Source organism: Takifugu flavidus, chromosome 6, assembly GCF_003711565.1.
Source record: "Takifugu flavidus isolate HTHZ2018 chromosome 6, ASM371156v2, whole genome shotgun sequence".
Lineage (NCBI taxonomy): Eukaryota > Metazoa > Chordata > Actinopteri > Tetraodontiformes > Tetraodontidae > Takifugu > Takifugu flavidus.
This window is the reverse complement of record NC_079525.1, coordinates 10,044,167-10,053,510: the sequence shown is the minus strand read 5'-3', so window position 1 is coordinate 10,053,510 and position 9,344 is coordinate 10,044,167.

Below are 9,344 nucleotides of genomic sequence, written 5' to 3'. Positions count from 1 at the left end.
TGTGGTTACATATCTTGAGACGGGTGACAACACCATTGGGCCACATGCACAGCATAGCGCATGTTCACTTCCTATCACACTTCCTGTTACCAATAACAAGTGAGGAATGGAGGGTGGCAGAAACGACAGAAGGTCCGTGAGCAGAATGTAAGTAGAAGCATTTGTGTGATATGAGACAGATGCTGAATATGCCTCTAAGGGGAAAAGACATGATGGACATAAACAGTTAAATGATGGACACAGACTATGGAGAATATGGCTTCATTGTTGTGAGGATAAAAAGAGAAACCTCTCACAGATCATTCACATTTGCTCTCGCTGCTTATGTTCTACACACTTGTTATGACCCATTACCATGACTGTCATGGTCACCATTAGTAACTAGTTCAAGTCAGTAGAGCCTCGAACACCAGAGGTCCTCAGGATGAGTTCTCATGAGAGACAGAGGACGTTTTAAAGACATGTGTCCAGTTTGACATGATCTTTGATTGTTTAATCTGAGAAAAAGAAGGAAACTATACTCTAATATTAAAACACACACACACACACACACACACACAAATAAATAGAGAGAAAGAGAGAGAGAGTGTCCTTTACTCCTTAAATCAGTAATCTTGCGGCTGTCGTGGTGACTGAAGCTAAATATTTAGAGTGTGCACGTATGTCCTTTCCAGATCACCATCATCCTCTTCTCTCTGTAATCTGCTAATTTAAATGCAATAAGGCAGATTTTACAGACATGATGAGATTATGGAGTTAGGTGTGAGAGCTGAAACTGAAGAGAGGCTTTGGTGGATTGTCTTCCAGGCGTTACATGAACTTTTGATCCTTCTCATCGTGTCCTTGCCGGCTTGTTTAAACTTGATCTCCAGATCTGTTCTTAAAGCTTTTACAAACTGATGTTCTCAGAGAGACTAAATCAACATTAGTGACAGAAGGCCAACATGGAGTTTTCATCATTGGGAATTAATCTGTGTTTGTTTTGAGCAGCTGGAAGATTCTTTGTCTCATAAAGTCTATCTTACTCATATTTAGAGGTGGTTTCCCCACACTTCTATCCAAATCTCAGCACTACACAGCAACGTTTTTGAAAACACAAATACCTTTTGACAATTCCATTCCCTTCATCATCTACCACTTTATCCCAGAGCTAGTTGCAGCATTCAGCAGCAATATTTAATGTGTGTGTTTTCTTGAGTGATGCAAGTATTTAATCATTGACTAAGAGTGTGTGCAACATGTTGTGGAAACTCCCTGCAGAGGTGGCTGTCCCTCTGTCTGTGTGTCTGTTTCCTCTCCTTGTTTCCTGCTCACTAATGACCCTGCTGGTGCTCACCTGTCTGATTGTGGCCTCCTCTCACCTGATGAGTTCAGGTCCACGTCCTCGATCACCTGGTACAGAGCTTTTGCTGAGTAAATCTTTAGTTCAAAAAATATTTTATGAAACATGTAAATCCTTCTCTTCAGTTTTTCATTAACATCTGGATACTAACTTTTGGTCCTCAAAACTTCTACTGTATTGCCTGTTGAGTGTTAAGACTTTAAGGTTGCTAGAACTGGTTTTGGGTTCAGGTCCAGGTTAGGGGAGTATATTGTGTCTATTAAAGTCCTTAGAATAAGGATGTGAGTGTGTGTTTAAAAATGATTTATTAATGGGACTCTAAATATGTCAATGATTCTTGATTATCACAGTAATGAGACAACAAGATGTAAAATGGACTCTTTGCTTGTCTTACGATCTTTATTGATTTCACGGTGTTTTTATCAGAAATACTTTAAACTGACCTGTTTGTCACAGATAATAGAATTTCTAGAGATAAAAGAGTGACAAATGTGGAGAAGATCAAGTGTATCCTGAGATGTGCTGCGTGTTTCTCTGGTAGCTAGTAATATGTATACATTAAGACAAGAATAGAACTGTTGTGCTTTTACTCCTCAACTCTCCAGATTTATGAATTTATGAACAGATGGTCCCATCTGTTCTCAGGTTAAGTCTCACCTCCTGTGCACAGACTTAAAATATGGAGCGTGTGGCAAAATAAGAACGATTAAAATACAGTATATATAAAGTCACCATCCTGATAATGAGAGACATAATTACGTAATGTATGCCAAGATTACGTGCACCAGCTCGATTTCCTTCTTCAATCGCCAGAGTGATCGCTTTTAACTTAAAAGCCGCATCATATGCTTTTCTTCTAGTATTTTCCATGTTGATGAGGGTTAGTAAAAATGACTGATTCACAATAGTTGTGATAGTGCGCCACGAAAAAAAACATAAATAAGCCGCACCGTAGAATAAGCCGCAGTGTTTAAAGTGTAGAAAAAAAGTAGCGGTTTATAGTCCGGAAATTACGGTAGTTAAAATTTGATTATTATAAGTCAAGTTAAATGAGGCAAAGATGCAAAACCAGTTTTTGTCCTTGTGGGAAATCAAAATATGCAGGTTAATGATCTTAAATTTAAAAAATATGAGCAGTTAAGAAAAAGTAAAGAGGAAAAAGGGGAAAGATTGCATGTTTTTCCGTTACAAACAGGGCATTGGTGGGAGGAGGGAGAGAAAACGGTGATTTAACACTGTGTCAGCACTAAAGAGTCATCTGTCTCCAGAGATGAAGGCGGCACCAAGCTTTACGACGTCTCATGGAGGAACTACGGTGTTTCACAAAGACATTATCATTAATGAGCCCATCTTTAAACATGATGGAGGATCTCGGCCGTTTCAGAGCTCCGACTCTTCTGTCTATTTCCACTGCTCCACACTGCTGATACGCAACATTAAATCCTCCTTCTGCTTGCCAAGAGGTGGGGAATCAAACTCATGTTAGCTACTGTCTTCATCAGATCAATGCGACGCTGCTTCCGATAACATCATCAAAGTGTGTGTATGTGTGTGTTCATGTAGTTGCTACATATTGAGTGCCAAAATATTAATTCTACTAGCAAACTGAGGACATTTTTGCTGGTCCTCACAACTTTAAAGATCTGCTTGAGGGTTGATTTTTGGTAAAGAGCTGGGGGATGCATTGTGTTTACCAAAGTCCTCCCAATGATAAAAGTGTGTGTGCACACATGTGCATGCGTGTGTTTTGGGAGTGGAAACACTTCAAAGCCCGTTAAAGTGGTCTGAAGTGATTTGATTTTGCAGGCTGCTCATGGTCGACATGGTCATCACTTCTATACTTCCGGGCCCATTTCACCTTCTGTCACCTTGCTTTATCTCTGCTGTAACCTTTCCTGCTCAGAAGATGTCAGTAAAAGCTTCTTTTTTTTTTAGACAAGAAAAAATCAATGTGGCTGGTTTCCATCAAATGTGAGGTTCTTCCTATAAATACAGGTCCAAATGGCCTTTCAGCAGTTGCCTAAGAGTCTTTGTATTAATGCCCTAAATGGGTATTTTGAACAGGAACATACTGAAGTGTGTCATTAGTTGCAGTCACTGTATGGTCACAGCTCATTCAACTGTCCCGAGAGGAAAAAAAGGCTTATAGATTCAATCAAATGAACAATAGGCGCTACAGTATATAAGATATAAAGAATGCCTTTCTCCATCTCCCCTTCCAGTTTGTAAAGTGTAAAAGAATTACATGTTTCTTAGCCCTGCATATGCATTCAGAACAAAATGAGCATCTCCTCTAGTGTTGTCACTCGCTGTGTGAAGGAACAGGAATGCATGTGAAAACAAAGCAGACTGGCCAAGCATTCATCTCCACATATACTCCAGAGTAAAAACAGGACAGGACCGAGGTGTCCCTGGACTATGGAGGTCATCATCCAATCAGAACAAATCTGGGGCAGAATTTACGTGATGTCAAAAAGGAGTCTGGTCCAATTGCTCGTCATCCTGAATGAATTTGTAATCAGAATTCTTGACTTCCTTTAACTGTCTGCATCAGAATGAAATGACTTCTTAGAACGGGGTAACACAAAGCAATCATGTTATTGTTGACAACATATTTTTTTAAAAATCAAGGTTTTGAGGTCTGATCCCATCACAATCCATTTTTGAATAGAGTACCATTAATTTCTGCTGTTTAAAATTCATAATTTCCATTTTTGACTTAAATATTCTGCTTTCCTTAGTTATACCATTGTTCATGTTATTTTTAGGGATTTTAAATTTAGTGTTAAACCTCAAATAATTCACCACCGCATCAAGGGACAGTCAGTCTCTCTCTGTCTCTCTCTCTCTCTCTCTCTCTATGTGAATAATTGGTTTGTGGCTGCAGGTCACAGTAAATTATTTAGGCTCGCTCTGCATTTGGCTGTAAATGCTCTTTCCTCTCTCTCTCCCCACTCTCCTCCCTCAACGATCAGCTCACTTAGGAAGAGAGGGAGAGAAGCAGTAGGGGAGGAAAGCCAAATGGAAAAAACAGACCGAGGTGGAAAAATGAGGAAATAGGACAGAAAAACAGAACTGATGAGATACACAACAGGCAGCCAACTGCACCAACCTTGAATCCATCATTCACACAACCACACACACATACGCACACACACACACACACACACCATTAAGCCTACAGGGGAACCCAATGGCCATTTGCCATTGTAGAGAGCTGTTAAATTGAGGGCAGAGAGAAAGAGAAGTGAGGATGTGGGATGCTGCAAAAAGAAAAGTTGTTTTGATTTCCATCAATAATTCATGGTGTGTATTATCTCCTGTAGTGCATGAATGCTATGCATCAGCCATTTTTTTTACCAGTTGAGGACAATCATGATACCAAAGATTTAGTATGAAGTTCAAACTATTGCAGAAAGAAACACACACACACACACACACACACACACACACACACACACAACACACACACACACACACACACACACACACACACACACACACACACACACACACACACACACACACACACACACACACACACACACACACACACATTCATACTAACACAGGGTGGTATTTTCCAGTCAGTGTGTGTTTAATAAAACATGGAAGTAAAAGTTTGTCTGAATACAGAAGAAGCAAAATGAGGTGCACATACTGTATCTATTGATGCAATTATAAGCTGTTTGATTGTTTCCTCCCATGTTGCTGCTGTTTTCCTTTCTCTTTTCTTTTTCCTTTTTGTTCAGTTTGTTTTGCTTTTAATTCATTTAGATTGAAATTTTCATTTAAAATCTATATATTTTATCAATCAGGCAATTCCTGTATTTACGGTAGTGGATGAAACCCATGAGAGGGAGCAGCATAAGAGGAGTCAAGTGGCGGGAGGGAGGAGACAGACTTTATTAAATGGACAGTATAACTAAAAAATGATCAAAATGGGAATATGACAGAAAAGGAAGTGCTAATGTAGTGGCTATGCTCCATTAATCATCACAGCTGAGGAACTGCTCCTGCGGCATGATGTGCATTTGAATCCTCTCATGAACGTTCCAGCATGTATTCTGTCTGACAACAGACAGCTCTGATAAACAATTCAAGGTGTGCGTGAGGAGGAGTAACAATATCCAAAACCTTCCTGATTCAGGGCTTCTGTCATCTCTCTCATTATTTCCCTCTGATGGATCTGGGGTGAATACAGTCCTTTTCATGACAGCACATAGATCAAGATGCACTGACACACACAGCTTGGATCTGTGTGATCACTGAGAACAGCATGGAGATCACAACCATCTGTTTTCTCCACACACAATTCTACATGAGTCCACTCTGACCTGACACAACCCCCCCCCAAGGAAAATGTCAATGGAGATGATTATCAGATAATGTGTTTTGTTACTGTGAAGCATCCCTAATAAGAAAATTACAGAATTGCTACAAGAAAATAGAATCCCTCAGCAAACTGTAAGCAGTGGACAATCTTTGTGATGACCTTTGTAGTCATGGATGACCCAGCATTTTCTCTTAACCCTAACTATCCCAACTATCTCTCTAACCCTGACCCTGAAACCAGGTTTCAAGTTGTGAGGACCGGCCAGAATGTCCTCACTAACTAAAAACTTCCTCATTTTGCTGTTAGGATGAGCATTTCTGTATTCAGCATGTGGCAAGTACAAGAACACATACAGACCCCCAAGAATCTCAAGGAGGGATAAAGCCGAAAGCAATGAAACAAGAGGCTAGCTAGTTGTCTGTGTGTGCTTGTGTATGTTTTTGTTTGTGTGTGTGCTTGTGTGTGTTGTGTGTGTGTGTGTGTGTGTGTGTGTGTGTGTGTGTGTGTGTGTGTGTGTGTGTGTGTGTGTGTGTGTGTGTGTATCAGAGAATCACAGCCACAGATCCATCAGTTCAGAACACACCCTCGGTTTAATGGGTTTGGATGGGGAGTAGCAGATTGATGTGGGGAAGGACTTTGAATGTGGAGCTGAGGATAGGAAAGAATGTTTCACAATGTAAGGTAGAAAAAATGGGAGGGAAAAAAGAGAGAGTGTTTTTGATAAGTGACCAGTGGAGCTTGGATTGATTATCACAGATGGATCAGACCAGATCCTTGACTTTCTTACCTTATAAAATCTTTTATGACACATCCTCCCAGATGGCTGTGATAGCTTTCAATGGTTCTTTATTTGTGTTCTGCATGTTTGAGTGTAATTAAGTCCTTAATGTACATACTAAGGTATATATAATATAGATTGTTAAATTTGGGGATTTTTTTAAATTTCCGATTACAGGCAGGCATAAAAATGTGGACCGATAAAAAGTGTTTCAACCAGACTCCTGCCAACTGACGGATGATTAGATCCAAGTGGAGGAGACGTGAGCTGAATATTCCATCAGTCCTAACTCTGTCCAGCTCCCATCCTGATCTTCCCAAGGGAAAGAGGAGAAAGATTATTCTCTGGCAAATTATAATTTTTAAAGCAGTGCCTGGAAAACCACAGGAGTCCCAAAAACGTCTTAAATTTAAATCGGGGGCGGTGATGGCTCAGTCTGTGGGGGAATGACCTGAGAAGCAGAGGGTTCTGGGCTCAAGGCCCAGCTGCAGACCAAAAATCGGAAAGTGTGTTGGTCACTGGGGAGGTGCTAGGACACCCTTGAGCAAGATTATGAACCCCCAAAATGTGTCTCATTCTGTTATCTCTCTTTGTTCAAGCAGGACAGCTTGCTTGTTCAAGCAGGACAGCATTGAAGGCATAAGTAGTATAAACTACACAGATGTGTATAGAACAGGGATACAACCCAGGAGACTATCTACTGTAGTGTTATTGAACGGTTAATCCAAACACTTTAGTGAAGGCAGAATAGCTGCAACTGTTCAATGAACAGAAAAGTCCACATTACAGTATATAAAGAAATTAATCTGTGGTGAAAATAGTGTATTTTTTTGGGTTTTGGAGGATGGGAAGTGAAATACCCTCAAAAACATGTTTCTGTTTGACAATTTTCTTAGAAATGAAGATGGTGAGTTTTATGGCTCAGTGCACACCACAAACATCGTATGTTATTAATAGAATGATATAACACCACAGTTTTAAAAAAATCCTTTTGCATTCATGATATGCTGCTATTTTCTTCCTTTTTTGCCTTAGTTCTTCTGTTGGTGCCTCTTTGCAGATTGGCTTGTATTGATATTGCAGTATTGATCTGTTAGAGACAGAAAAGCTGTGTGTTTCTAGCAAATGCAGGTGATAAAGTCCCATCCATCATATTTATCTGCTCCTTTCATTCTTTTATTTATGGCAAACATGGTTTTGTAGCGTGTGGAACCAGTTTATGAGATCACATCCCTCTCTGTGTAAATTACAGACTGACCTCGGCCAGTCGACTCATTGATTTTTGTTTGTGCGGACTCCTAAAGCGTGGCTCCTGTCCTGCGGTGTGACTATCTGGAGCACAGACCCAGTGTTCTGCTTCATTTGCTCTGTCAATCTTGGGTGAGTGCAGAAGATGAGTACCGGTAAACCTCCGGCTGGCAGGAGTGCTGCCTGTGTCTTGAGTGCAGACAGCACTCAGATGAAATGACTCCAACTGGACTTTCTTCCTCTGATCATTCCTGTCTGGTGCACTGCAGATGGAGAAAAGAGAGGGAAGTGAAGAGGTGGGTGAGGAGAGGAAAGCAAAGGTTATAAAGTCAAGGATAGAGCCACATGAAGATGTAAAGTTCTTGCAAGGGTTTTCTTCATCCAGGGAGTTCTGGATGTTATTGGGGCATTCACCTCCTCTAACAGTTATGGTATAGAGATGCGGCTTTGATTTTATTTTTTTGTGCTGGTCCGGTGAAGGATGCCACGCTGCTCTGGAATCCTTTCAATTTGACCTCTTTTGCAGTATTTAGCTAGCTATGCTAATTTCCGTGTTCTTACACATCGAATGTTTTATAGAACCCCTGTGTTGTGGGCCAGGTCGGAAGAACTTGTGGGTGTTTTGACGATGTTTTACTTATGGTTTGGGAATGTATTTCATGCTGTGTAAAACATTTGCTATAGTTTCACTTGCTTTCCTTTATTCTGTGGGTAAATTGTGTTGCATATTACAAAGATGACTAAGATGGAAGCACGGGAGTCAAAGGGTAGGTAATGAGAGATTTCTGCTCTCTTGTACTATTTTTTAAAAATAAAGTAAAGAAAGTAAAGTGTTCAAGGCTCGTGACCCACAAGGGTCTCCTGAACCACCCATGTGTCATACTTATGTGCCTGGCAACGCCACATGCATGTGATGGATACCATGATTTCAGTCAAGGCAAGGAAAAGAAACAGTAATTCATTTGTAGATGTTAAATAATAAATACTTGCCAAAAAATTCCAGTTATAAAAATGCTTTGATTAATGGAAGATAAAAGTGAAACATGAAAGGACACTAAAGAATAAAATAAGATTATTCTAATACTTCAGGTGCATTTTCAGATGATGTACCAATCCTGTAAAAATACACCAACAGAAATCTGAAAAGAACGTTATCAAGATAACATGATGTAAGTTTGAAGCATCTGGGATTCCAGGAGTCTAAAAGACTTTGAGAATAAGGCTTCAAAAGAGCGCTACCGACCTGGAGAAAAGGTAAGAGAACCTGTTCTTGAGTGGGACTGCATGGGGTCTTAAGATAAAGAAAAAACATATACACTCTCCTCCATGTGTCCAAACACCTCTACCAGAGGACAGGACAGAGACACAAAAAAGAGACCTATGACAGTTAAGAAGGTCACCAAGAAGAATAGATGTAAAAGAACCATCGGTGTTCATGATGGCTCACAGCCTCTTTCAGAGGCCTCAGGAGGAGAAAGCTGTGAGGGAGCGATACAGAGATGCTAGCCCTCGTCAAGGGGAACAGTTATAAGACAACAGCTGAGAACTTTGAAGAGGACCAGCCAAAGACAAGAGATGACCAGTTAGACACCAACCACCAGGAACTGGCTGTGAAAAACAAAATGTCCAAGGTTGAGCAG